This window comes from Vigna angularis, chromosome 1 (assembly GCF_016808095.1).
Source record: "Vigna angularis cultivar LongXiaoDou No.4 chromosome 1, ASM1680809v1, whole genome shotgun sequence".
In the NCBI taxonomy this organism is placed as follows: Eukaryota; Viridiplantae; Streptophyta; class Magnoliopsida; order Fabales; family Fabaceae; genus Vigna; species Vigna angularis.
The window spans coordinates 48,734,207-48,741,506 of NC_068970.1; the positions used below are offsets into that span (position 1 = coordinate 48,734,207).

General features: G+C 32.5%; 1 pseudogene; it reads right to left on the reverse strand.

Moving 5' to 3' along the window:
• Nucleotides 1–982: 982 nt before the first annotated feature.
• LOC108326787 (uncharacterized) lies at nucleotides 983–3,343 on the reverse strand (annotated as a pseudogene).
• Nucleotides 3,344–7,300: the final 3,957 nt, after the last annotated feature.

Genomic DNA, 7,300 nt, shown 5'->3' on the forward strand with positions numbered 1-7,300 from the left:
TAATTTTAAAAAAAATTAATTTATATTTTATTAGATTAAATTTAATTAAAATTAAATTTTAATTTATATTTTATTTTATTTTATTTATATTAAATTTTATATATTATTTTGTAATTTTATTTAAAAAATGTATAAAATATTTTTTTTTTAATATTTGCGGGCTTTAAAATATCCGCGGATTTTTTTGAAATGGATACCCGCACGGGTAGCGGGTAGGTTGCGGGTGGAATTTTCATTTACGGATAGGAATTATCCATACCCGACCCGACCTGTTGTAATCCCTAGTGATAGTGTTGTCAAAATGGATTGTAACCCGCGAGCCAACTCGGCTCACCGTGGGTTTGAGCCGGGTTGGGTTTGAAAAAAATGTAATTTTTTTATGCGGGCTAGTTTTCAACCCAGCTCACTTAGAACCTGACTCACCGGGTTGAACCCGTGGTGAGCCGGGTTGGCTCACCAACCCACCTAATTTAATTTAATTATTTATTATTTTGTGTTTCAATATTATTAGTTAGCATTTTTTATTATATTGTAGATGGTGATAAAGAAGAAAATGTTTCAAGAGAGAAAAATATTATAGATTTATCTATTCAAGACTCTAATATTATAAATGGACAAGTGATACAAAAATTATCAATATTAAAAACTTATTTGTTTGCTTTTTATACATGTTTTTGGATTATGCTTGGATTGTATGATACTTTTATTTTTTATTTTGAATTGTCTTTAGAGTTTAACCAAGGTTGTCAAACTCGAGAGTTTACGTAAACTCGTGAGAGTTCAGTAAACTCGAGAGTTTACGTAAACTCGTGAGAGTTCAGTAAACTCGACTCGTAAACTCGACTCGTAAACTCGTAAGAGTTTACTTTGCATTAAAAAAAATATAAATAACATCTTAATTTAAATAAAATAACAAAATTATATAAATTCAAACACATAAGTTCATAGAAATATTGTAAAACATAAATTGAAATGTCAAAGTCTATATATCTAATCCTCTAATAATGACATCATCATCCTCACCTAACTCTTCCTCTAATGCATGTTGTGCATCCTCATTATCCCCAAATGTTATGTTATCAAGATCAAGAGCATCTAGAGCAGGATCTATTGTTGCTCCATCTAACTGGACATTTTCACCATCATTTTCACCTTCAACTTGCTCAATCTCAACAACATCATTTATCTCTTCAGTTATCCATTCATCATCTGATTCAATGTCATCAAATGGAAGAGCTACAATTTTTCGAATTTGTCTACTTTTCAACTTGGAGTTATACATCACAAACTAAATCATTCATCTTTTTTTTATGCAAATGATTCCTTCTCTTTGTATGAACCTAAAATGAAATATAATATTTTTAGTGAAGATATAAACATAAGAAAGAAATTTATAAATTAAAAATAATTTAAATTACCATTTCAAATGAACTCCAATTACGCTCACATCCAGAAGAACTACAAGTCAAGCTTATAATTCGAATAACAAATCTGTTCAACTCCAGAGTTCCATCACCAAACATTTCCCACCATTCCCTAGGATTTAACTCTTTCCTACACTCCTTTGCATCTTCCATTCCAAAAAGTCCTCTAGCATAATGAAATTCAACAATTTGTAAATTTTTATTTCTTTCTGCCATATCTGGTATCAATCTTCTCATGCAAATATACAATCCTTCTTTCACCTCTCCACCATCTGCACATCTCAAGTTAGGTTCATAGTGGAAATGGGGGTTCAGATAATAGGCAGCTGCATGCAAAGGCCTATGAAGTTGATTATCTCGTCGAGCATCAATTATTCTCCAAATCTCTTCATAACTACATCAATTATGCTATATCAAAAATAATTTCACACATAAGTAATTAAACATTGAAGGAGTAAAAGTTTGAAAATTTACTTGTTTTTGATATTGTTAAAGTTAGACCTAATCTTCTTCTTTACACAATCCATTTCTTCATAAATGAAACCCATTGCAGGTTTTACATCTGAGTCCACTAATCTTAAGACAACCATAAGAGGGGCAAGAACTTTCAAGCATGTGGAGACATTCTTCCAAAACCGGCTATTTCATACCACATGTTCTACTTTTCTCCCCTCTTATCAAGTTCCAAACTTGTTTATCTTCCATTCCTCAGAGCTAAACATGGTCAACAATGATGCCTTCAATTCATGAAGACAAGCAAGAGTTAAATAAGTTGTGGCAAATCTAGTCACATCCGGTCTTATCAAGTCTCTACCTTTAGTAAACTTTTTCAACAAGGAAATCAACATTGATCTCCCATAAATGTAAGTTGTAATCTTTCTTCCCTTCTTTATGGTCAATTCATGGACCTTCAAATTCTTTTCAAAATCTTCAAATATCAAATCAATGCAATGTGCTGCACATGGAGTCCAATACAATTTTTCCCTTTTTTGCATCAACAACTCTCCGACTGCCTTGAAATTTGCAGCATTATCAGTGACAACTTAAGCAACATTTTCTTGTCCAACAAACTCGACAACATCATCCAACATTTTGAAAACATTATCAGTTGTTTTTGAAATGTCTGAAGTGTCAAGTGAATAAAGAAAAATCGTCCCTTTAGGACTATTCACCAATAAGTTGCAAATAGAACGTCTTTTTCTATCTGACCAACCATCAGACATAATTGTACATCTAGTTCTCTTCTACTCCTCCTTATATTCCTCAAGGTTTGCATCTGTTTTCTTCACAACTTGTTTCAAGAGCTTCTCTCTAATATCATGATAAAATGGTGGTTTGTTTCCAACTCCATACTTACCAATCATTTCACACATCTTTGCAAATGCTGGATTTCTAATTACATTAAAAGGAATGGCCCTGGTGTAAAAGAATTCAGCCACTTGACCATCAACTTCTTCTTTGTATCCTTTTTTCATCTTTTGATTTATAGTTGCTTGGAATCCCCCCTTGCTAGTAGTAGTAACTTTTTCTTTTCCTTTAAAACTGAATACCTTGTGTCCTCCTTCAAGACTATCACTTTCTTCCTCGTATTCACCAATATTTATCTTTCTTTTCTTTGATGAAGCATTCTTAGCTTCTACAACTATTTTTATCATCAAATTTTTTATTTCATTCGAAACAAAAGCACAAGGTTCAGAATCTTCCCTAGTTCCAGCAAGATGATGCTTAAATCTAAATATGCCTCCACTTACAATGTTTTAGCAATAGTTGCATTTTACTTTTCTTCCATTACCATTAACATCATATCCATGTTTCCATCCAATATCAGATCGATTTCCTGGAGCATTTTTACTTCTACTTTTAATGGATAAAGATGCACTTGGATTAGTTTCCATTGAATTTGATGTATTTCCAGCCATGGTACTTTAAATTTTTTCACTAAAAGAATATGATAGAAGCAGTCAGAAAGACACGACATGATACTTTAAATTTTTTCATTAAAAAATATGGCAGAAATAGACTCAGAGAGACATGACACAATACTTCTTGCTTTTTAAATTTTTCAAAAAGAAATAAGAAAAAAAAAGCTAATTTTTTTCAAAAAAAAAAAGAAAAAAAACCCATAAAAGTAGACTTCGAGAATCACATACTCATAAATCAGAAAAAGTATTAAAAGCATGACCATGACAATAGAAATTATTTTTTTAATAAAATTCATGACAATAATAGAAATTCGTTTTTTAATAAAAAGCATGGTAGGGGCTGTGACAGTGTGACAGGGGGACTACAATGTTTGAAATAAAAAAAACATTTTTTTTATAAAAAGCAAGGCATGAAGGGGCTGTAACAAGTACTGTATATTTTAAAATAAAAAACATGCAAAGTGTGAACCGGAAGCTGCGAGACCAGAACCTGCAACGGAGAGACGACAGCGACTGCATGGAGAGTACAAACCAGGCCACCGGAGCGCGACCCAAAGACCACAAATGAGAACGCTGTGAGCGGCGACCACAAACTGTAGAAGACGAAACACGACCAAGAACGACTGTCGGACAGAGCGCGAAAGCGAGGAGATGAAACGCGCCCACGACCGCAAACTGGAGTGAAGCACAACGATAATGAAGAGGAACCTTAATAACGTAATCAAATACTAAAATCAAAATGAAATCTTTCTTTTTTTCGTTTTTACCCGTTTTAAACACGCCAAATCGCGGCAAAATCGCGATTTTATACATTTTCACCGAGTTCGCTTACGAGTCCACCGAGTTCACTCAAAAAACGAGTTTACTATCGAGTTAACTTGGTAACCTTGACTAGGAACGCAAACTCGTCCGAGTTAATGAGTTAACTCGCGAGTTTGATAACCTTGAGTTTAACATCATTTCAGTTGGCGTTTATTTAGATTTGAATTAAAAAAAATTGTAATTTTTTTATTTAAAAAAAACTTATAATTAAATGAGCTAGTGAGTCAACCCGTGGTGGGTCGAGCCGGATTCAAATTTTTTCAGCTTGCTAATAAGTGACCCGGATTGGGTTGGCTCACTAAGTGACCAACCCGTGGTGAGCCGGGTTACTCGTTTTGACAACTCTACCTAGTGATATGTAATATGATTCAAATTTTTTTCTATTTACTTATTTACTTAATATAGTTTTTTATCTTATATCAAGGTTAATAATTATTTGTGTTCCTAACACACTCAATAGTCTCACATTGATTAGGAGTCTAAGTCTAAGGCAGTTTAAATATTTCTTCCTCCATCTATCCTCTAAGATGTTTTTCAATAACAAAATCATGAAGGAGCATAGGCTCCAAAACAAACAATATCTCATATGCATGGTGATTGATTATATGTAATAACGATTCAATTTTTTTCTATTTATTTGTTTACTTAATATAGTCTTTTATCTTATATCAACATTAATAATTCTTTATGTTCCTAACACACCCAATAGTCTCACATCGATTAGGAGTCGAGGTTTAAGGCAGTTTAAATATTTCTTCCTCCTTCCACCCTCTGAGATGCTTTTTAAGAAAAAAATTGTGATGGAGCATAGGCTCCAAATCAAACAATATCTCATATGCATGGTGATTCACCCTAACAATGTCACTCGACAGACTTGGTATTGGAACGTTAGCACCCACCGTAGGATGACCGATAATGAGGTTCTATAATAAACCATATATCCCTTAACCCACCATTGGGGATGACTAATACTTCGAATTTGATGTGATTGACCCTATCGATGTCACTCTACAAACTTGGGATCGAAACAATTTTGATTTTGTTTATGAGATTATAAATATATAAAAAGAGTAGGTGATTATATTGGTATAGGTTAACTTATCATTGAGTTTAGTTTCTCTACTAAGGTTTTTTGTGTGGTATTTTTTGTTGTCCTATGATGTGCCTTAAAAATATATTATTTTTGATATATTAGAAAGATTTTTAATATATTTTAAAACATCACAACCAATGTACAATGTATTTTAAATGGCACAATAGAGGACAACACAAAAAAAAACTCAATAGATAATCCAAATTCCTAATAATCCCCTAAAAAATGTTAATAATAATCTAACAGAAAGGAATACATTAAATTTTTATTTTAAACTAAAGAGACCACATTGGGTAAAAAATAAAGAAAAAATATTAAATGATATAAATATAGGGGACAAAAATGTTATTAAGTCTCATAAAATAGTACTTCTATTATGCCTAATAAGGTTAGGGAATGGATATTGCAATCCAAAAACAAGTACATCGCATTTTGAAGTCTACCAAGCTCCCTTTGTTATTACATCTCTTAATTCCATCACCTATTTTGTTATGATCATCTATCTCTTTTCTTACATGTTCTTATTCTTAGTTCTCCATTCTCTAATATCTTCTTTTAATCTTGTGAACTTTTTGTTGGAATAACTTTCAAGATTTAAAATTGTTCTTGTTAGGCCAAGATGTACCCAAAAGCACACATGTCCACCTTGTCCTTTCACTTTTCAAGTCTAGATTTCCTCTTCTGATATGGATGGATGTCCTTAGTGGGGAAGTCTACAGAAATACTCAAACATTCAAGTCAATAGTTTAAAATTAACAAGAATATAGTAATAAATTATTCTAGTAACATACCTCGTGATCACTTACTATATAGTCCTGCATGAACCTTGTTTGTTGGGCCTAGGGTTCATGGGTTTTCCTAATTTTCTTAATCATCCTTAATCTATATTTACTTAGTTATGATCTACCTTGTGTTAGCAAAAGAAGAAGATGTATATTTTTCTTCAATATAGAGTTTTGATGATGATGACTCACAGAGAAGTGTTGAAGATTTAAAGAATGATTGGATTTAAAAGATACAATGAAGACTTAAGAATTTAGTTGTTGAAGTCTTGTAATTTATGTATTTTATTTAAATTAGTAGATCAAGAGTCAATAAGCAGATTCCAAGCAGCAGAGAACTTAAGGAAAGTTCTTTTTCATATAAACCTCTAAAATAATCGATTATAACTATTACTAATCAATTATCATAATTAATTTTAGATTTTCAAAAAAGTCTCTAGAATAATTAATTAACATTTTGATAAAAGATTATCACTGAAAGAAAATAATTGTTGAAATAATTTTTGGAATAATCGATTATCACTTATGATAATCGATATAAGTGGCAACTACAAATAGACTCTTCAATTTTATGACTAGATAATGGTTGAAAAACCGTTAATTTTATACTTAATTTTGATATTAAAGACAACCTTTATGACTTAGAAACTAGCTTGAAATCATGTTTTTGCTTAAGTTTTGGAAATAAGAGAGTTGGATGAGTTTTATGCTTGGTTTTCCTTGTTTTGGCAGGAATTAAGATGAATTAGATGAAAGAAGTTGAAGTAGTAAGAAGCTGGACTCAGGAAAGGAAGTAAAAGTGCACAAAAGAAGAGCCGCATTCACCGTTGAGCGCCACTTTTACCGCTGAGCGGCAGTCTGAACCACCGCAGTCACTGCTGAGGGCTAAAACTGCAGCTGGGCGTCAATTTGAAGAGCTGCACTTACCGTTGAGCGCTAAAAGGGCCGCTGAGCGCCATTTAATTGGGCTTAGGCCTATTTTCTGTAATTTTTAATAAACTATATAAGGGTTTAGTCGACCTAGGGTTGGTTTCTTTGGATAGAAAGAGGCGAAATTCCACTTTTTTCACCCCTTGGAGGCGGATTTTGGATGCTAAAACTCCGATCTTCAACTTTTAGGGTTTTATCTTTCATTGTTTTTCATCTAGTTTCACCATGTCTATGGTGAACTAAATCTCCATTGTTGTTGGGGAACCGATGTAATCCTTTGAAACTCTCATGTATTGAATTGATTCTTGATTTTATATGCTTTACTTC